We start from the raw sequence: 23,412 nt of genomic DNA, 5'->3' as shown, positions 1-23,412 counted from the left end.
TTTAGTATTTACTATAGTATTCTACAGTATACTACACAATTCTATACTAAGTACTACCCATGATCAAGGGATACTACAATGTGTAGTATAGTATTCCACAGTATACTACAGTTTACTACAGCATTCTATAGTAAGTACTCTATAGTCAACTTTTAGTATTTCTTTATTACCTAATCAATCAACACAGTAACTCTCCCATCTAGAGATAAGGTCTTCATAAGAGGTTTTGGGGGTATTCAGCATTTCTCTGTGTGTGTGTTCTCAAGGTTTCAGCATTCTTTCCAACGTAATTAGAACTCTAACAGAGAGACGGGTGATGATGATGCTAGAATGCTTTCTTCTACAGTGTGAGTGTGACTATGCATGCATGATGTGGAAGAGCCAAAGCCATCAGAAGCTTTCTTTCTTTCTTTCTTTCCTTCTTTCCTTCTTTCCTTTCTTTCTTTCTTTCTTTCTTTCTTTCTTTCTTTCTTTCTTTCTTTCTTTCTTTCTTTCTTTCTTTCTTTCTTTCTCTTTCTTTCTTTCTTTCTTTCTTTCTTTCTTTCTTTCTTTCTTTCTTTCTTTCTTTCTTTCTGGAGTAACTTCAGTGACTGATAGAAGATTGCTTACTTCTCGCTGATCTATCTATCTCTCAGATCAGCATGCCCTGCTCGGGTGGCTGTTGGGTGGGTGGACTACGATGTTGTCACTGATGCCGCTCCACCCTGATCAATCACACTGTTTTCAGAGTAGAGAGAGGGAGAGAGGGGGAGAGAGAGAGAGAGGGAGGAGGAGAAGCAAAGGAAGAGCAAGGGAGGTAGAGAGAGAGAGAGGCACAGAGCGAGAGAAAGAGAGAGAGGTAGAGAGAGAGAGGCAGAGAGAGGGAGGTAGTGAGAGGTGGGGGGGCATCTCTTTTGCATGCCGGATGGCAGGCAATGCATCAAAAGATGACAGCTTTCCCATTCTTCTTTAAATAAGAGTAGCAAGACTCCTGGCTGTGCTTTAAGTTTAATCATTCATCTAAATAAGTTGCACAGAGAAACTCTCGGAGTTGGAGGCTAGAAGCCGGGCGCTAGGCGGAGGGGGGAGAGCTAGGCAGCCTCCCAGGGGGCGAAAAAGGCAAAGCGGAATAAGAACCGACGTCGCGCTGCTGAATTTCTCATTTGTAAACGTGTAAACATATATTTGACTCAGATTGCCGACGCCAAACCGTGCCCCCTTTGCAGATTTATGTATTGGTTGAGTTCATGGCAGTTAAAGGAGGAGAGGAGGGAGGAGAGCGAGAGACAGAGAAAGAGTGATAGTGAGAGAGAGAAAGAGAGGCAGATAGGAGAGAGGGAGCGTATGGTGGCAGAATGAGAGACGGGACTCGTTGACGCGTCGTTGCGTTGAGGCGCTAAGTGACAGTGATTGATGCTCTCTGTGTTCTCAACTTATCAAGCAGTATAAGCAACGATGCTACCACTCCATTAGAGATAAATAGCAGAAATATACTGTATATCAGCGATGAATAAAGAATAAAATAAACACCAGGGATGGGGGTAAAACGGAGAGACCTATCTACATAATGAATAGAAAAATAGGGGGAGAGGGAGAGAGAGAGGGGTAGAGGGGGGAAAGAGGAAAGCAGGAGTGGGGGAGAGGAGAGGGGGGAGAAGATAGAGGAGAGGGGGAGGAAAGGGAGAAGAAGGGGAGAGAGGGAGGGAGAGAAAAGGAGGGGGAGAAATGGAAGAGAAGAAGAGAGAAGGAAGAGAAGAAGAGCGGGTGAGGGGAAGATGAGGGGAGGGTGCAGAGCAGGTTGGGGGGAGACATCAGCGTGATTGGGATTGGGATGCCGGGAACACATGGTCCTTGCTTCTGACAACGCAGACAAGCAAGTCACCCAGGCGGCAAAATAAAGGCTGTGTCCCAAATGGCACTCTATCCCCTACATAGTGCACTAATTTTGACCAGGGAATAGGGTGCCGTTTGGGCTGCAGGCAAAGCCTGGTCTGCCTGTGATTTGTTTCCCCAGCTCATCAGTGGGAGAGCTGGATGACGGATGGACTGGCGCTGGGTGCTCTGCGGTCTGCCCAAAGTGTCAAAGTTACTCGCACTAATAAAGACCCACTTTTCTTTTTGTCACCCTTCCTCCCTTCATTCTCCCTACTGCATTGCCAGTAAGTCAGGTGGTCGGTCGAGGCTTCCTTCTTTTTCTTGTTCTTTCCCATTTTTCTCCATCTCCCTCCGTTCCTTCCCCCAATGCATTGCCAGAGCTGTGCGATCTGGTCTTTGCCTTCCAATTCCTCACAGAGCAAAGTGGGTATCAAAGGAATTGGAGTGGTTTGTAAGGCAGGCTGGAGCGCTAGGTGGGATGTAATTGGCTGATTAGAAAATGATGAAAAGACTAAACGTTTCATGTCTTTCTTCCTCCTGTGAGCTGTTCTCTCTGTGTTTCAGAAGGGTTTCTCTTTTCCTCTCTCTGACCTCTCTCTCTCGTTTTCTCGCTAGCTGGCTCCATTTCCTTCTCTCTCTCCCTCCCTCTCTCTCTTGCCCCTCTCTCTCTCCATCTCCCTCTCCCCTCTCTCTCTCTCTCTCTCTCTCTCTCTCTTTGACTTATTCTTTTTCGCTGGCTCAGGAATGGAGAGATGGCTGATGGTGGTTAGTTGGAGCTGAGGCAATGGATGGTGCTTATGAATATGTCCCTGATTCCCCTCTGTGCTGGTCTGGCCTATCTATGGGCACACACAGCCATTACCCTATCACCTACTAAACTACAGCAGAGGAGCACAATTCCTTTGGCAAAGGCTCGGTTTCAGATTACATGTTTCAAGGGGCCAGAAAATGGTCAACAATTTGTTACTATAGATATCTAAATAGTGTAATATCCTTTACAAATAACAGTAATCACTGTAGCTACCACTTTCAGTTATTATCCCAACGCTTTCCTGTGGTCTGGACTCTGAGCTGAATACACAGTGCAGTGCTTTCTGCACAGTGAGGTCTTCCTCTCACGCATTTTGGATGCTTTTACTTTACCAATGAATGTCTGGCTGTATGTACTGACCGTATGAATCACTGTGTCTGCCCAAGGACATAGCGTAGGGACCCCTTACTGGGCTCTGTACAATCCACACCATCTGGACATAAAGGCAGTAGTGCTGACCACATCTCTTCTCCTACTGCTCTCCTCTCTCCTGGAGAGAAACTGCTAGATGTGGAGATGTGTAGCAGACCTGGGTTCAAATACTATTTGATACTATTCAACAACTTTCAAACAGTACATTTACTCTAGCCTGCCTGGAGTGCCAGATGGGCAGGGAGTTTGTGGTTTGCCATTTTGGGACTATTCTATTGGTTACATTGTAACCAGGCAATCTAAATAAAGCTCTGACAAAATATGAAATGAAGTGAGATAGTGTCTGAACCCAGGTCTGATGTGGGGTAGCTACAGAACAGGCTAATCAATCCAGTGTAGCTAGATAGTTCTCATGGGATGAGAGTGGTAAATCCACAGAGGAGTTGGATTGGGAGTGAGGGCGTGTATGAGGGCGTATAGAGGGAGAGATGTGATGTATGTCAGTGTCTTTACTCCTCCAGAACTGGCCAGAGAGGGAGAGAGTGCGAGACATAGAGGGAGGGAGATCCCTCCATCCGCTCTCGAGACTGACCGAGCGCTTCTTCCATCACCATTCCACTTGGTTTCATTCTCACAAGTCCAATATGTGACAGATGTGAACAGAGAAAACGTGAATGTGACAGTAACTTACTTATAGGTTGCCTAGCGGCAAGTAACATGTTGTATTTGATATCAGAGGACACCTACTGTAATAACATACGGTAATCAGAATGAATGGATTAATGAATTAAAGTGGAACTGACAGCGTTTTAGCAACATGAAATCTTATTGAAATCTGTTCATATACACCCACAGGAAGAATACGACACCTTTTTTTCACATTTTCTGACAAGCAAGCACTTAGATTGGGTCATTTTCACGTCTTCATAAATTCATAGAATGTTTGGGAATTACGTATAGTAAGGCATTTGTGAAAATTCTATAGCAATATAGAGTGGGAAAGCAACCGCGCATTTGGACAATTTATAGACACTGCTATAAATAAAACCCATCTGTCTCGTCCAGGTCTATGAGTCTACGCAGACCGGTGCGCCATAGCCAATCAGAGCTACAGTAGGCCTTTATGCAAATAAGCTTTTGGCCACAAAGGCCTGCCACCATTCATTTTGAAATGGACTGTGTGTTTACAGGCAGTTGCAACAGCGCAAATTTAGATCATTAGAACACATTCACCAACAGCCATAAAATACACCTGAATGAATTTCGGCAAATATGTAAACACCATGGGATTCCTCTTACATTTGTGAAATATACTGTCCTATTGATTAAACAACCATGAAAAGGTAGGCTCGCTCCCCCTCAGTTATTCACGTCAACAACAACAAGACCAACAACTAATGCTGGCCAGAGCGAGATGAGCTAAAATCTAACGAGGGAACATTAGATAAACCCTCTCAAACTTTTTCAGCTAGCTGGCCGTCAAAATTGCACTGATAAACAATGGGGAATAGTAGCCTGCTCATCCTTCTGCAGCTTCCCTCCAAATGCATGCTTTTCCCAACCCACGTTTTGACAACTGAATGGAAACCTGCCTGCCCATTTGATCGACGCTAAATACATTTGGCTGACAACTAAGTGTGGGTTCATAAAATGCCTTCAGTGTGTCAGAGTGTGCTCTGGGTGGTTCGTAAATGGCGAGCCCTGTCAGATTGTGTTTTTGTAAATTCAGAGCGTTTCACTCTCCGAGCATTCTGAGCGCACACCGCACTATTTACACTGGAAGATCTGGCCCGAGGAGTAGGGTTGATTCTAGCGTTCCTCACAATGGCACCCAAGCTAACTGGCTAAAGTTGGCTAGCTTGCTACCTACTTCCAGACACAAATGAGAGAACATCTTACTCTGACCATTTTACTCACCCTAGCAGAGCTGGTTAGGCTGTTTACATGTTATCTAGAGTGTTAATTAATAACTGTGCAGCTGACAACAATTTAATAACTTTTTTTGCCGACTTTTACTTACACCTGTCATATTCAGCGGGTGTTGCGCATTTTGGAAATTAATCAGTTATTCTGCTCTCTGGCACACTCAGATGAGTGCTCTAAAATCGGAGTAGATAGCCAGAATGAATTTACAAACGTAAGACATATACTAACACGATAACAGTCGTTCAAGATCAGCATAGCTGAGCTAGTTAGCTAGCGAAGCGATTCACATTTATTACAATGCGATTCACATTTTGATACTGCAGGGCAGCAGTATCGCTGGTTCAATTACAGTGTGTGTCCCTTTGTCTGTCTGTTGACTAGATAGGTAGGTCTAATAGTGTCACGTCCTGACCATAGAGAGCTCTTATTTTCTATGGTAGAGTAGGTCAGGGCGTGACTGGGGGTTGTTCTAGTTTATATTTTCTATGTGGGGTTCTAGGTTTATTTTCTATGTTGGTGATTTGTATGATTCCCAATTAGAGGCAGCTGGTTATCGTTGTCTCTAATTGGGGATCATACTTAAGTAGCATTTTTTCCACCTGGGGGTTATGAGATATTGTTTATGTTTAGTTGCCTGTTAGCACTGCATTATCGTCACGGTTCGTTTATTCTTTATTGTTTTGTATTTTGCTAAGTTTCACTTTCTAATAAAGATGTGGAACGCTACTCACGCTGCGCCTTGGTCCATCTATACACACGAACGTGACAAATAGCTTTAGTAAATACACACACACACCTTTAGAATAACACACAGACACGCCCGTACACATGCATCCAGGCATGCACACACACGCACACACTCTCACCTAGAGGTGTCATGCCATAGGGGGAACAAAGGGCACATGCCTCCTCAGATTTGCCCTTGTTATTACAATTTTAAATGTTAAATTAATTACTAAACATAATTTTTAAGCCCAAGTTTTATCTGAATTATTAATAAAAAAAACTTCCAGCTGTATTTTGCACGCGAACAGCTGAGAGTGACACGTGCATGAAAAAATATTATCATATACTAAAGTATTCACTGTAGTATTTACTGTGGTATATTGTAGTATTTACAGTTACCTATAGAATAAATAACATAGTAAAATAAAACTGTAGTATATACTATAGTATTTACTGTAGCGTTTTTAAGGACTGTAGTATACTGTAGTGTTAAGGTTTTATTATTGTCAACATAGAAATTGAGGCTTTCTCCTTCAGGAAACCTACTGGAGAAATATTAAAACAACAAATTTCCATAACCTGTGGGCAGGTAAGACTGATAGTTCAGCGTTTCTGCTCTTCTCTATAATCTGTAGGGAATATAATACATTGTCTATACTTGGCATGTAGGTTTGATACTTATGGGTGGCACAAACTGCAATACGCGAGAAGGGAAAGTGCAGTGTATTTGCAAATGAAGTACTGTAGTATTTACATGTAGTATATTTACAGTACCTTCAGAAAGTATTCACATCACTTGACTTATTCCACATGTTGTTGTGTTATAGCCTGAATTAAAAATTGATTAAATCTGTTTTTTCTCTCACCCATCTACACACAATACCTAATAATGACAGTAAAAACATATTTTTTTAAATGTTTGAAAATGTATTTCAAATGAAAAACAGAAATATCAAATGTACATAACTATTCACACCCCTGAGTCAATACAAGTTAGAATCACCTTTGGCAGCAATTACAGCTGTGAGTCTTTCTGGGTACGTCTCTAAAAACTTTGCAAACCTGGATTGTACAATATTTGCACAATATTTTTCAATTCTTCAAGCTCTGTCAAGTTGGTTGCTGATAATTGCTAGACAGTCATTTTCAAGTCTTGCCATAGATTTTCAAGCCGATTTAGGTCAAAACTCTAACTAGGCCACTCAGGAACAGTCAATGTTATCTTGGTAAGCAACTCCACTGTATATTTGGCATTGTCTTTTAGGTTATTGTCCTGCTGAAAGGTTCATTTGTCTCCCAGTGCCTGTTGGAAAGCGGACTGTACCAGGTTTTCCTCTAGGATTTTGCCTGTGCATAGCTTCTTTCCTTTTCTTTTTATCCTAAAAAACTCCCTAGTCCTTGCCAATGACAAGCATAACCATAACATGATCAAATCAAATCAAATTGTATTGGTCACATACACATGGTTAGCAGATGTTATTTCCGAGTGTAGCGAAATGCTTGTGCTTCTAGTTCCGACAATGCCGCAATATCTAACAAGTAATTTCTAGCAATTCCACAACAAATAACTAATGCACACAAATCTAAGTAAAGGAATGGAATAAGACTATATAAATATATGGATGAGCAATGACCGCGGCATAGGCTAAGATGCAATAGATAGTATAGAATACAGTATATACATATGAGATGAGTAATGCAAGATATGTAAACATTATTAAAGTGACTAGTGTTCCATTTATTAAAGTGGCCAATGATTTCAAGTCTGTATAAAGGTAGCAGCCTCTCTGTGCTAGTGATGGCTGTTTAACAGTCTGATGGCCTTGAGATAGAAGCTGTTTTTCAGTCTCTCAGTCCCAGCTTTGATGCACCTGTACTGACCTCGCCATCTGGGTGCCCCGGTGATGCGTTGTGCAGACCGCACCACCGTCTGGAGAGCCCTGCGGTTGTGGGTGGTGCAGTTGCCATATCCGGCTTTGATACAGTCCGACCGGATGCTCTCAATTGTGAATATGTACAATTTTCTGAGGGTTTTAGGTGACAAGCCAAATTTATTCAGCGTCCTGAAGTTGAAGAGGCACTGTTGCGCTTTCTTCACCAAACTGTCTGTGTGGGTGGACCATTTCAGTTTGTCCGTGATGTGTACGCCGAGGAACTTAAAGCACTTGAAAAGTGGTACTCAGTGATGTGTTATGTTGGATTTACCCCAAACATAACACTTTCTATTCAGGACATAAAGGTTATTTCTTTGCCAAATTTTGGGTCATTTTACTTTAGTGCTTATTGCAAACAGAATGCATGTTTTGGAATATTTTTCTTCTGTACAAGCTTCCTTCTTTTCACTCTGTGATTTAGGTTAGCATTGTGGAGAAACTACAATGTGGTTAATCCATCCTGTTTCTCCTATCACAGCCATTAAACTCTGTATCTGTTTTAAAGTCACCATTGGCCTCATGATGAAATCCCTGAGCGGTTTCCTTCTTCTCCGGCAACTGAGTTAGGAAGGAAGCCTGTATCGTTGTAGTGACTGGGCGTATTGATACACCATCCATTGAGTAATTAATAACTACACCATGCTCAAAGGGATATTCAATGTCTGTTTATTTTTTTATCCATCTACCAATAGGTGCCCTTCTATGCGAGGCATTGGAAAACCTCCCTGGTCTTTGTGGTTTAATCTGTGTATGAAATTCATTGCTCGACTGAGACACCTTACAGATACAGTGCATTCGGAGAGTATTCAGACCCCACATTATATTACGTTACAGCGTTATTCTAGAATGTATTAAATAATTTTCCCGCCTAATCAATCTACACACAATACCACATAATGACAAAGCAAAAACAGGTTTTTGCAAATAAAAAAAATACAAATAAAAACAGAAATACCTTATTTACATAAGTATTCAGACCATTTGCTATGAGACTATGAGCTCAGTTGCAACCTGTTTTCATTGATCATCCTTGAGATGTTTCTACAACTTAATTGGAGTCCACCTGTGCTAAATTCAATTAATTGGACATGACTTGGAAAGGCACACACTTGTCTATATAAGGACCCACAGTTGACTGTGCATGTCAGAGCAAAAACCAAGCCATGAGCTTGAAGGAATTGTCCGTAGCGCTCTAAGTCAGGATTGTGTCGAGGCACACATTTCAGCGTTCCTCTGTGGAGATGGGAGAACTTTCCAGAAGGACAACCATCTCTGCAGCACTCCACCAATCAGGTCTTTATTGTAGGGTGGCCAGACAGAAGCCACTCCTCAGTAAAAGTCACATGACAGCCCGCTTGAAATTTGTCAAAGGGCACCTAAAGGACTCTCAGTCCATGAGAAACAAGATTCTCTGGTCTAATGAAACCAAGATTGACCTCTTTGGCCTGAATGCCAAGCTTCACGTCTGGAGGAAATCTGGCACCATCCCTACGGTGAAGCATGATGGTGGCAGCATCATGCTTTTGGGATGTTTTTCAGTGGCAGGGACTAGGAGACTCGTCAGGATTGAGGGAAAGATTGTAGCGTCATTCCCAAGAAGACTCAAGGCTGTAATTTCTGCCAAAGGTGCTTCAACAAAGTACTGAATAAAGGGTCTGAATACTTATGTAAATGTGATATTTCCGTTTTTTATTTGTAATAAATTTGCAAAAATAAAATAAAAGTGTTTTGCTTTGTCATTATGAGGTATTGTTTTATCTATTTTAAAATAAGACTGTAATGTAACAAAATGTTGAAAAGGTCAAGGGGTCAGGTTTAAAAAAAAAAAGACGTTTTTTGCTTATTATTGGGGTATTGTGTGTAGATAAACAATTTTATCAAATTTAGAATAAGGCTGTAACATAACGACGTGGAAAAAGTCAAGGGGTCTGAATACTTTCCCACTGTATGTGTATGTGTGGGGAAAAGTAATGAGGTAGTCATTCAAAAATAATGTTAAACACTATTATTGCAAACAGAATGAGTCCATGCAATGTGTTATGTTACTTGTTAAGCACATTTTTACTCTTGCACTTATTTAGGCCTGCCATAACAAAGGGGTTGAATACTTATTGACTCAATACATTTTAGCTTTTCATTTTAATGAATTAGTAAAAATGGATAAAAACATAATTCCACTTTGACATTATGGGGTAGGCCAGTGAAACAAAATCTCAATTTAATAAATGTTAATTTCAGACGGTAACACAACAAAATGTGGAAAAAGTCAAGGGGTGTGAATACTTTCTGAAGGCAATGTAAAAAAGTGTAGTGTTTTTGCAGACTGCAGTGTTTTTGTGGATAATAATGTAGTATTTACTATAGCATGTCTACATTATACTACAACATTCTATAGTAAGACCTACACATGATCGAGGGATACTACAGTGTGTAGTATAGTGTTCAACATTATATTACAGCATTGTTGACTACTTGTTTCTGATTGGCTAGAAGGGCATTCTAGAATGGACATTGAATAATGGGAGAGTTGGAAAAGACATCGGGACAGTTGGAAAAGATATCGGGACACCTTGCAATCATGACGCAATATGCGCCTACACATGTAGACCGTACTTGCTACAAAGTTACAGAGAGCTAAACCAACAACCACACGAACCGAAATTGGTTACATTGTAATCACATGTCCAACGAGGAAAAACTTACCGAGGTAGCATTGATTTGTTTTTGCAGATACTTATTTTTTTGTAGCATATTATGACCTAACGTGGTGAGTGATGAACATGAATTTCTCCGGTCCCTATGTTGCCTAGGGTTTGAAATGCAATGTGATCTCCTCGTAATGAACAGTGTCGAGTGTCCTGACGAGAAGGCAAACTTTTCTAGCTACGCCAGTCAAAATCGGGCATCATCAGCTCATTGTTATGAATGTCAATAGAAAACAGCTTAAATAAATGCAAATGCAGCTACTTTGCTGTTGTTTTGACTGCAGAGGTCATGACTGTGTTAGCCATAGCTAGTTGGCTAGCTAGCAAGCGACGGACAAGAATGTTGCCAGCAAGCATGGCAACGGAACATACAGTGCATTCGGAAGGTATACAGACCCCTTTACTTTTTCCACATATTTTTCATTACAGCCTTATTCTGAAATTTATGAAATGTGTTTTTTCGCTCATCAATCTACACACAATACCCCATAATGGCAAAGCAAAAACAGGTTTTCAGAAATATTTGCAAATGTATAAAAAATAATTAAATGATATTACATTTACATAAGTATTCAGACCCTTTACTCAGTACTTTGTTGAAGCACCTTTGGCAGTGATTACAGCCTTAAGTCTTCTTGGGTATAATGCTACAAGCTTGGCACACCTGTATTTGGGGAGTTTCTCACATTCTTCTCTGCAGATCCTCTCAAGCTCTGTCAGGTTGGATAGGGAGAGTCGCTGCACAGCTATTTTCAGGTCTCTCCAGAGATGTTCGATTGGGTTCACGTCCGGGCACTGGCTGGGCCACTCAAGGACATTCAGAGACTTGTCCTGAAGTCACTCCTGCATTGTCTTGTCTGTGTGCTTAGGGTCGTTGTCCTGTTGGAAGATGAACCTTCGCTCCAGGTCCTAAGCGCTCTGGAGCAGGTTTTCATTTACATTTACATTTAAGTCATTTAGCAGACGCTCTTATCCAAACTCTCTGTACTTTGCTCCGTTCATCTTGCCCTCAATCCTGACCAGTCTCCAAGTCCCTGCCACTGAAAAACATCCACACAGCATGTTGCTGCCACCACCATGCTTCACCGTAGGGATGGTGCCAGGTTTCATCAGACCATAGAATCTTGTTTCTTATGGTCTGAGAGTCCTTTAGGTACCTTTTGGCAAACTCCAAGTGGGCTGTCAAGTGCCTTTTACTGAGGAGTGGCTTCCGTCTGGCCTGATTGGTGGAGTACTGCAGAGATGGTTGTACTTCTGGAAGGTTCTCCATCTCCACAGAGGAACTCTGGAGCTCTGTCAGAGTGACCATCACGTCCGTGACCAAGACCGTTTTCCCAAAATTCTAATTTTTACAGGGCGGCCAGCTCTAGGAAGAGTCTTGGTGGTTCCAAACTTCTTCCATTTATGAAAGGGAAAGGAAAGGGAAAGGGGGATACCTGATGGAGGCCAATGTTTTCTAGGGGACCTTCAATGCTGCATACATTTTTTGGTACCCTTCCCCATATCTGTGCCTTGACACAATCCTGTCTCGGAGCTCTAGGGACAATTCCTTCGACCTCATATCTTGGTTTTTGCTCTGACATGCACTGTCAACTGTGGGACCTTATATAGACAGGTGTGTGCCTTTCAAAATCATGTCCATTCAATTGAATTTACCACAGGTGGACTCCAATCAAGTTGTTGAAACAACTCAAGGATGATCAATGGAAACAGGATGCACCTGAGCTCAACTTCGAGTCTAATAGCAAAGGGTCTGAATACTTATGTAATAAGGTATTTCTGTTTTGTATGTTTAATACATTTGCAAAAAAGTCCCCAAAACTGTTTTCGCTTTATCATTATGGGGTATTGTCTGTAGATTGATGAGGTAAAAAAATATTTTATACATTTTTGAATAATGCTGCAACGTAACAATGTGGAAAAAGTCAAGGGGTCTGAATACTTTCCAATTGTACTCTATCTGACTAATCAAACAAATGATTTGGTCACGTCTCTAGCAACAAAAAGATGAGAAAATCTGAATTCTACTATAATTTTTTTTAATCAAAGACTTTTATTTCTACCGATAAATGTCTGTGTCACGCCCTGACCTGAGAGAGACGTTTTATTTCTCTATTTTGTTAGGTCAGGGTGTGGGGTGGGCATTCTATGTGTTATATTTCTATGTTGTTTTTTTCCCCTTTGATTGGCCTGGTATGGTTTACAATCAGAGGCAGCTGTCAATCGTTGTCTCTGATTGGGAATCATACTTAGGCAGCCCTTTTTCCCTCCTTCAGTGTGGGATCTTGTTTTTGTACAGCTCAGTAAGCCTGCAGAACGTGACGTTCGGTTTTCGTTGTTTATTATTTTGATTTAGTGTTCTGAGTTAAATAAAATAGAAATATGAACACTTACCACGCTGCACCTTGGTCTTCTCCTTACGATGATCGTCACAGAAGATCCCACCACAATATGACCAAGCAGCGTGGTATGGACCAGTGGACTTTTGAGGAGATTAGTAGGAGTATATCCTGGACTTTGGAAGGAATAGTGGCAGGAGACAAGAGCCTGCCAGGGAAGCAGGCGGAAGCAGCGAAGGAGGACAGCTACGAAGTCGAGAAGGAAGGCCACAGAAACCACAATAAAAAATTTGGGGGGGGGCACATGGAGCAGTCGGCGGAGCCGAGGAGGGAACCAGAGCCCATCCAGGACAAAAGAGATATGGGAGAGTTGTTGAGTTAGTGGAGGATGCACGGATTTTTCCCATAGGAACGTGTTATCAGTTTGGTGCCACCTGAGTCAGCTCCCCGTACTCGCCCTGAAGTGTGTGTTACCAGTCTGGTGCCACCTGTGCCAGCCCCACGCATCAGGCCTCCGGCGACAGTTCCCAGTCCAGAGCTTCCTGCAACGTCCCCCAGTATGGAGCCTGCAGGAATGGTCCCCAGGTCGGAACCTCCTGAGATGGCCTGCAGCCCAGAGCCTCCAGCAGCGGCCTGCAGTACAGAGCCTCCGGCGATGATCTACGGTCCGGTGGCACAAAAGCGGAGGGATCAGTGGGCGGAGCGGGGGCTATGCCCCGAACCGGAGCCGCTACCATGGGTAGATGCCCACCCGGACCCTCCCCTATAGGTTCAGGTTTGCGGCCGGGAGTCCGCACCTTTGGGGGGGTACTGTCATGCCCTGACCTGAGAGAGACGTTTTATTTCTCTATTTTGTTAGGTCAGGGTGTGGGGTGGGCATTCTATGTGTTATATTTCTATGTTGTTTTTTCCCTTTGATTGGCCTGGTATGGTTTCCAATCAGAGGCAGCTGTCAATCGTTGTCTCTGATTGGGAATCATACTTAGGCAGCCCTTTTTCCCTCCTTCAGTGTGGGATCTTGTTTTTGTACAGCTCAGTAAGCCTGCAGAACGTGACATTCGTTTTTCGTTGTTTATTATTTTGATTTAGTGTTCTGAGTTAAATAAAATAGAAATATGAACACTTACCACGCTGCACCTTGGTCTTCTCCTTATGATGATCGTCACAGTATGCTTTAGTATTGTTTTCTTTGGCAACTGTGGTATAAGCGGGATAAACATATTTGTTCTGTACATTACCTTGTAAAAAGGAACTATGCAAAGGGACTCAGTGTTCATTATTGCCAAGGTAATGTACAGAATGTCTGTGTTTATCCCTTACGTATACTACGTATTACGTATACGGAACATAAAGAACGAACAACTGGGTCACGTCCAAGAAAATCGAACTAAACGACCAAACGACTGAGTCGTGTCTCTAGCGACCAAAAGATAAGAAAGTATGAATTATCTTATAAAATACAATTCTATAGTAAGTACTGTAGTAGGGTTGGGCAGTATCCAGATTTTCATACTGTCATACTGTTTCTGTACCATACCGTGGTCTACAGTATTACTAAATGTGCACACAAGGGGCACTATTTAAAAAAGATATATCATACCATCGGTATTTCGAAATACCCTGGTATGCGGTATAAACGGTATATCGCTATAGTATTCTATCGTAAACTGTAATATTTTTTAACGTTGGCAGCTGTCTATCACCACATCTGGCTGACTAAGTGAGGGGTTAGCCTAAATGATTAAGATAAGTTTCTGATTACGTTCCTAAGTGTGAGAAAAATATTTAGAGAAACCTAACTTACAACTGAATAGACAAATAAATTGGAAATTATTTGCGAAATGACTCACTTTTGCGCCAGATTCAAAAACCATATGGAGTTTTCCATTCATCTAAACAATGGACATAGCGCATTTTGGATATTGCATTTAGTGAAAAAAATAATAAAGCACACCAAAAGTAAATGTTTTAAAAGTTTGCAATAATTCATACACATAGAAAGGAACCCATGAGCCTTAATTTCAGATGAAAAAATGCAAACGTGAAAAAATTTGAAAATAAACTCTTCATATTTACGAGATTGGATATTGGTACTACTATCTCTAATTAATGTTTTCCAGCCCTAAGGAGTTTTCCTCACTGTGGTGTCTGGTCTTTAAAGAGAAGAGATATCTGGACAGAATTATCCACCTTGACCTTTGTAATAAAAGATACAGGAAATGAACAATGACATATGATCCCAACTGGTCACTGTTGTAAAATAAATGGCATTTCACAGACGCCTCAAAGATTTTCTGCTAAAAAGTGCAAGCTTCATTAATTCTAACATGTGGGTTTCCACGGCTAGAATGTCCAGAGTTATTACTTTGTCATTCATATTCATATTTACAGTTTTTCTCATTCGCGTACAAGCAATTGTTGGATCTGTTTTGAAACGTATCTAAAGCAGAACAGCAATGATCAAATGATCAAATACATTTACCAAACTCATTTTCTTGGATATCTTAGACCACCTTTTGCAAAACGTTAAATACAAATGTCATTGAATACAAACTTTACTGTTAAATATTTTCTTCACAGAAAATGAACACATTGTTTTGATTAGAGGAGAAATCTGTGCAATTGTGATAATAATCAATACTAATGCACTAAATGCGAAATCATTCCGTCAGTGTATTACTATGCAACATGGAAAGATCTAGTCAACGGGGACTGTCATATTGTTATGATTTTTTTTTTGCATGCAGAGATGCAGAAAACGAAGTTAGGTTACTTATACATAACTTTGGGTTACTCCTAAGTCATCATCTCCATCATTGTGGCCTTCCACTATAGAGCTTTGCTTAGGTGTGGATTTAGGGCCTGTACATTCATATCAGTTGTGTTCCTCCATTGTATTCACCTTTACTTATTTCTATTGTGGACTGTGTTTCTGTACACCAATTGAAAGTCTACAAAACTATACATAAACCAACCTTTGTATTGAATACATGGAATTGGATTGTGATGATACTGATGAATAAATCCTGCACACAATGTGCTTATTATTTTATTTAATTTTTTTCCTCAGGAATCATTTTGGATTTGAGCTGTATGAAATTGTTTCGTAAAATATGCATACCAAGAGAGCAATTGCCCAGAATTCTAGACCTTTGGATAGTTGTACTTCCAATTTTGATCATGATTTAGTGACTGCAAAGAAAATGTATTGATCTATTCTGACTTTTAGAACAGACAAATTCAATTTTTTTGTCTGCTTGCACTCAAGAGAGAAGAATGGTTGTGTTAGTCTTTTTGTAGGCAAACATGTTTTTGAATGAATGTATTTGCAATCCAAAGAGCTCTATTTTCATGTCATCCAACAAATGTAAGCGCCTGGAGTTTGCTGAACGGCAATGAAAACGTTTTGATCAAAAACCGAGTGATCATCACCACTGTTTAATTCTCAAGAAACACAATTTGTTAATGATGGAATCCGCATTAGGGGAAGCACCGCCACTGTCTGCCCCAACACCTTTGCTATTGTTTTTGTTTTGTGGACGAAATGGAGGTGAGGTGCGTCGAGCAGTGTGGTCAAAAAAAATTACAGTATATATTCTGCTGTTCCATCGTGCGTGCAATAATGTCAGAGAGAAAAAAATGTATGTTTGTTGTTTGCAGTAACTTCTTTGTTGTTGTAATATCACAAACGGACGTGGCAGTTTCACCCAGTTTCACCCAGTGTGGAAACGTATCTGTATGTCCTGACCTCAGTTTTTTTATGTCAGATTTTTGTATGTTATCTGGTCATATATAATGTTTTTCTTGTTTATATGTTCACCTTTCCGGGTACTGCAGATAGAAATTAGCTGTTGGCTAAATCTGGTCCAACACATCTGTTCTCAAGTGCACTGAGTGTCACATAACACCCTGATCTGTTTTACCTGTCTTTTTTCTTGTCTCCACCCCCCTCCAGGTGTCGCCCATCATCCCATTATCCCCTGTGTATTTATATCTGTGTTCTCTGTTTGTCTGTTGCCAGTTCGTCTTGTCTGGTCAGGTCTTACATGCGTTCTTTCCCGCCGTCCTGTTTCTCTAGTTCTGATTCCTAGTTTTACCTGGTTCTGACCATTCTGCCTGCCCTGACCCCGAGCCTGCCTGCCGTCCTGTCCCTGCCTGATTCTGACCTGATTACGAACCTCTGCCTGCCCTGACCCCGAGCCTGCCTGCTGTCCTGTACCTGCCTGACTCTGACCTGATTATGAACCTCTGCCTGCCCTGACCCCGAGCCTGCCTGCTGTCCTGTACCTGCCTGACTCTGACCTGATCACGAACCTCTGCTTGCCCTCGACCTGCCCTTTGCCTGCCCCGTGTTTATAATAAATCATCTGAGAACTGTACTATCCGTCTCCAGTGTCTGCATCTGTGTCATATCCTGAGTCGTGATACTGAGACTGTTTTGTTGAACTGTACATTGTCCCTGTTGAAATAAACATAATAATAACAATACGTAATAATTTAAAGACTTTGAAAGAATTTCCCCATTGATGGAAAATGCTGCAATTTGTGGAATACTGAGATACTGGCCATATCAGTCAAGGATTTATATGCTACATTTGTACATTTGAAGCGTTTCATTTCAAAATGCTATATATCCATTTTCAGAATTGTTGGTAAATTAGCTTTTATTGTTTAAAGAAATTATGTAAGATGTTGGTTATTTTTTTCACTATCCAATCATGGCATTGCTCAATGACAGACATGTATTTGTTTAAAATCTATCACTTGATGGGTTCATTTCAGAGAGACAAATAATCATGTTTTTTTGTGCAAAATGCTATACATCAACCTCACACTCAGTGAAAAAAGTAGTACTGCTAGGTTTTGTACAGTCAAATGTAACAAATTACTACATTTTTAATAAAGATCTGTAAAAAGTATATATTTGTGAAATCAATATGTTTTCAGAATACTCTGAGGCTTATGTCAAATGTAAATGTACTGACGATTGTGATGAATTGTGATGAAGCTCATTGACATTGTTGCCAATGATGGGGAATAACCAATCGCAATGAGGCATCGACATTTGTGCAAGCTTCAGACAACCACCAATGAACGTGACTCTACATCAAATGTTGCAATGGTAAAACGTTTTATTTAATTTTCGCCTGACACAAGCACATTGATCACTCTTAATTCTTTGCTAATACGTTGGTATGCATAATATTTTATTTTCTTAAAAATTCTGGTGCTTGTCAACACAATCTTCACTCCCATTTAACAACTCTAAATTGATTTAATGTTTAATGCTAAAATGTCTTGAGTCAACAAGTATTCAACCCCATTGTTATGGCAAGTACAAATAAGTTGAGGAGAAAATAAATTGCTTAACAAGTAACATAATTAGTTGCATAGACTCACTCTGTGTGCAATAATAATGTTTAATGTTTTTTAAGGACTACTTCATCTCTGTACCCAACACATATAATTATCTATAAGTTCCCTCAGCTGATCAGTGAATTTCAGACACAGATTAAACCACAAAGACCAGGGAGGTTTTCCAATGCCTCGCAAAGAAGGGCACCTATGGGTAGATTGGTAAAAATAAAAAAGCAGACATTTAATTTCCTTTTGAGTATAATGAAGTTATTAATTACACTTTGGATGATGTATCAATACACCCAGTCACAACAACGATACAGGCGTCCTTCCTAACTCAGTTGCCGGAGAGGAAGTACACCGCTCAGGGATTTCACCATGAAGCCAATGGTGACTTTAAAACACTTACAGAGTTTAATAGCTGTGACAGGAAAAAACTGAGGATGGATCAACAACATTGTAGTTTCTCCACAATACTAACCTATTTGACAGAGTGAAAAGAAGGAAGCCTGTACATAATAAAAATACTCCAAAACATCCATTCTGTTTGCAATCAGGCACTAAAGTAATACTGCAAAAAATATGGCAAAGAAATGAACTTCATGTCCTGAATACAAAGTGTTATATTTGTGGCAAATCCAACACAAGGCATTACTGAGTACCACTCTCCATATTTTCAAGCACAGTGGTGGCTGCATCATGTTATGGGTATGCTTGTAATCATTAAGGACTGGGGAGTTTTTCTGGAAAAAATCTATTGAATGGAGCTAAGCGCAGGCAAAATCCTAGAGGAAAACCTGGTTCAGTCTGCTTCCACCAGACATTGGGAGATGAATTCACCTTTCACCAATAACCTAAAACACAAGGCCAAATCTACACTGGAGTTGCTTACAAAGAAGAAAGTGAATATTCCTGAGTGGCCGTGTTGTAGTTTTGACTTAAATCTATGGCAAAACCTGAAAATGGTAGTCTAGCAATGATCAACAACCAATTTAACAGAGCTTGAAGAATAAATAAAAAAAATATTGGCAAATGTTGCACAATCCAGGTGTGGAGAGCTCTTAGAGACTTACCCAGAAAGACTCACAGCTGTAATCGCTGCCAAAAGTGTTTCTACAAAGTATTGACTAAAGGGTATGAAATAAGACACAGTTGAAGTCAGAAGTTTACATACACTTAGGTTGGAGTCATTAAAACTCATTTTTCAACCACTCCACAAATGTCTTGTTAACAAACTATAGTTTTGGCAAGTCGGTTAGGACATCTACTTTGTGCATGACAAAAGTAATTTTTCCAACAATTGTATACAGACAGATTATTTCACTTATAATTCACTGTATCACAATTCCAGTGGGTCAGAAGTTGACATACGCTAAGTTGACTGTGCCTTTAAACAGCTTGGAAAATTCCAGAAAATTATGTCATGGCTTTAGAAGCTTCTGATAGGCAAATTGGCGTAATTTGAGTTGGAGGTGTAACCCATGGATGTATTTCAAGACCTACCTTCAAACTCAGTGGCTCTTTGCTTGACATTATGGGAAAATCAAAAGAAATCAGCCAAGACCTCAGAAAAAAATTGTAGACTTCCACAACTCTGGTTCATCCTTGGGAGCAATTTCCAAACGCCTGAAGGTACCACGTTCATCTGTACAAACAATAGTACGCAAGTATAAACACCATGGGACCACGCAGCCATCATACCGCTCAGGAAAGAGATGCGTTCTGTCTCCTAGAGATGAACGTACTTTGGTGCGAATAGTGCAAATCAATCCCAGAACAACAGCAAAGGACCTTATGAAGATGCTGGAGGAACAGGTACAAAAGTATCTACATCCACAGTAAAACGAATCCTATATCGACATAACCTGAAAGGCCACTCAGCAAGGAAGAAGCCACTGCTCAAAAACCGCCATAAAAAAGCCAGACTACGATTTGCAACTGCACATGGGGACAAAGATCGTACTTTTTGGAGAAATGTCCTCTGGTCTGATGAAACAAAAATAGAACTGTTTGGCCATAATGACCATCATTATGTTTGGAGGAAAAAGGGGGAGGCTTGCAAGCCGAAGAAATATGTTTGGGGTCATTGTCCATTTTGATATATTTGGATTTACTGAAGCAACATCTCAAGACATCAGTCAGGAAGTTAAAGCTTGGTCGCAAAATGGCTTAAGGACAACAAAGTCAAGGTATTGGAGTGGCCATCACAAAGCCCTGACCTCAATCCTATAGAAAATTTGTGGGCAGAACTGAAAAAGCGTGTGCAAGCAAGGAGACCTACAAATCTGACTCAGTTACACCAGCTCTGTCAGGAAGAATGGGCCAAAATTCACTCCACTTATTGTGGGAAGCTTGTGGAAGGCTACCCGAAACGTTTGACCTAAGTTAAACAATTTGAAGGCAATGCTGCCAAATACTAATTGAATGTATGTAAACTTCTGACCCACTGAGAACGTGATGAAAGAAATTGAAGCTGAAATAAATAACTCTCTCTACTATTATTCTGACATTTCACATTTTTAAAATAAAGTAGTGATCCTAACTGACCTAAAACAGGGAATTTTTACTAGGATTAAATCTCAGGAATTGTGAAAAACTGAGTTTAAATGTATTTGGCTAAGGTGTATGTAAACTTCTGGCTGTATTGCTGTATTTCATTTTCATTAAATGTCTAAAAGTTTCTAAAAATATGTTTTCACTTTTGGGGTATTGTGTGTAGATAGGTGAAAAAAAAATTGTTTACATTAATTTCGAAATCAGGCTGTATGAATACTTTTTGAAGGCACTGTATAGGCATGCCTAATTTAGGCATCTTTTTTAATACTTTTCAAGTGTCAGTTCCAAATATCTCTAATGCTTGCTCCAGCAGTAGTTTTTTTTATGTGCGTGATATCAGAATGCACTCACTGATCCAAAATGTGATTGTTAAACAGCAGGAGAGTTAACACGCGCTGCCCTCAAACCAAGGCATGCTGCCTGCTAATTATCTATAGTTTATGTTTAAACTTGTCAATTTAAAATTAGAGGCCCAAGTTCCCGAGTTGGAATTCCGAGTTGGATGACCGTTCAAAAAGTATTTTCCAAGTCGGAGCTCGTTTTTTCCGAGTTCCCAGTTGTCATGAACACATTTAGGTTGGAAGTCTGTGATTTCCGTGTTTCCAGTTCAAAGTTGTTTTGAATGCATCATCAGATTGTAACTTTGGGGTTGCCAGTTTCGACCCACCTTTCCCATGGTTTTATTTTTATTTAGCGTATAAACTTATTCTGTGTTTGCCCCCCCCATTTATTGATAAAACCCCCATCATAGTAATATTTCCTGTATAATATCCCCCCACGATACCTTCCCCCAAGTAATGCATTGTACTGTTGTTTTATGGTAATTTACAGGCAACTGGATGCCTGTGATTTACTGAAAAAACAACAGGAAAAGTTTTACAGTGTAGTTCAAATATATTTCATTTTGTGTAACTAAAGTAACATAATCCAAGACGTAGATAGGAACCACAGGTAGATATTTCAAATGTAAAAATGTGGACATAGACATCCCACACACACAGCCCTTATACCCACCCCCCATTTAGAATGTGGACTGGTGCCAGTATTGGTGTAGAGCAGATGGGAGCCTAGTGGGGGATGGAGGGAGAAGGGGAGGAGGGAGTATATTCTATCTGTAATTTCTAACAAGCTGTGAGACTGTGAGCCAGGCAGGGCCAGGTCAGTGTCACAGGACAGGAGGACACACACTCTTCACTTTGACACACACACACGCAAGGACGTACAGACGAACACACAAACACACTCACACAAATACACTCACACAAACACTTCACCCTGACACCTCCCTGCCTGTATTCCTACTGTGGCAGCCAGGCATTCCTGCTAATTATAACACTAGTTGATGATCCAAGGCAAACATAGACTGGAGAGGCTGAAACACACGCTCCCTCTCTCTCTCTCTCTCTCTCTCTCTCTCGCTCTCTTTCTTGCACTTTCTTTGTTTTGTGTGTGTGTGTATCTCTCTCCCTGTATCTTTCTCTGTCTCTGAATCTCTGACTCTCTCCGTCTTATTCTCAACCTGCATACTTCCGGTACTTAGTGGTACAAAATGATGGAAGAGTGTCTTGTAGAGTATACAGTTTTTGTTGGAGACCCCCGTTCTCAGTTACAGGTAAGAGAGAGAGGAAAGAAGGAAAATGTGAACGAGAGAGAGAGACAGAAAGAGAAAAAGACAGAGGAAGACATACAGAGAGGGAGCGGTGATGAATTTGGGGACAACAAAGTCAAAGAAGACAACCCATCCACTCTGGCATCCCTCACATGTGGTGGAGACACCTTTCCCACAATACATCTCTCCAGGGATTGGTGACCTTCAGGAACAGTCGTTAGCTTGCATTGTTACTCTACTGCCTTCTCTGTGTGTGTGTGTGTGTGTGTGTGTGTGTGTGTGTGTGTGTGCGTGCGTGCGTGCGTGCGTGTGTGTGTGTGTGTGTGTCTGTTTTCAGCCACAGAACAAGAATAGGAACTGGGTTCTTCTGAGGCCCTGACCCATTCACTCACACAGACAGACAGACATCTGTTTCTGTAAAAGAAAATGTTTCAAAATATGCAACCAAGCTTCCACCATCTTGAGGGTAATGATAAACACCTGAGAGGCGGTTTAACATTGTTTTTCTGATTATGCTTCTCAATATTCAGTGTTATTTATTTGATTTCCACTGAGGAAGATTATTTGCAAGAAAGGTACATGAAAAACAGTGTGAAAACTCAATTTGATAAAGAGCTAGAACAAACCTGGCTATAAATGTCTTAAAATACACAGATGGATAGACACCCTAATGGATATCTAAACACTTAACTAGAGAAGGTAGTTTGGTGTAGGTGGTGGACATTATGGCAGTGAGGGTTTGTCTCCTTGGATCTTCCCATTACAGATGCGAAACTGGAGACAACTCCTGTGGTCAATAACGCATTGGAATACAATTTCTTTCTCTAGCTTTTCAGATACCCATTGCCCTCTCTAGAGCATGTCAAGATACTCTCTCTCTCTCTCTCTCTCTCTCTCTCTCTCTCTCTCTCTCTCTCTCACTCTCTCTCACTCTCTCTCTCTCTCTCTCTCTCTCTCTCTCTCACTCTCTCCTTGCCTTCAGACAACACAAACTGGGTGTTGTTTAGTATTGCATTATTGTCAGTAAAGCAATTTGAGACTGTTAATCTGTTTGGGTTTTGTATTATTTAGCTACAAAGAAATTTGTTTAACGAAAGTACCTAGCTAGCTATCTTTAGCAAGAGACGACTCGTGTTTACATAATATGCAATAGTTTAAAACATACTTTAACATAACGTTAACATTAGCATTGATATGACACTACTTATCTACTAGCAAAAGG

The 23,412-nt window shown here is 40.7% G+C and overlaps 1 protein-coding gene across 1 annotated transcript in view; it reads right to left on the bottom strand.

Moving 5' to 3' along the window:
- Positions 1–23,412, bottom strand: part of LOC106582673 (neurexophilin-2) — a 104,834-nt gene that overhangs the window by 41,447 nt on the left and 39,975 nt on the right. The window lies entirely within an intron of this gene.

The sequence above is a fragment of the Salmo salar genome, chromosome ssa22 (assembly GCF_905237065.1).
Source record: "Salmo salar chromosome ssa22, Ssal_v3.1, whole genome shotgun sequence".
NCBI classification, from domain to species: domain Eukaryota; kingdom Metazoa; phylum Chordata; class Actinopteri; order Salmoniformes; family Salmonidae; genus Salmo; species Salmo salar.
This window is presented reverse-complemented; position numbering and strand designations above follow the sequence as displayed.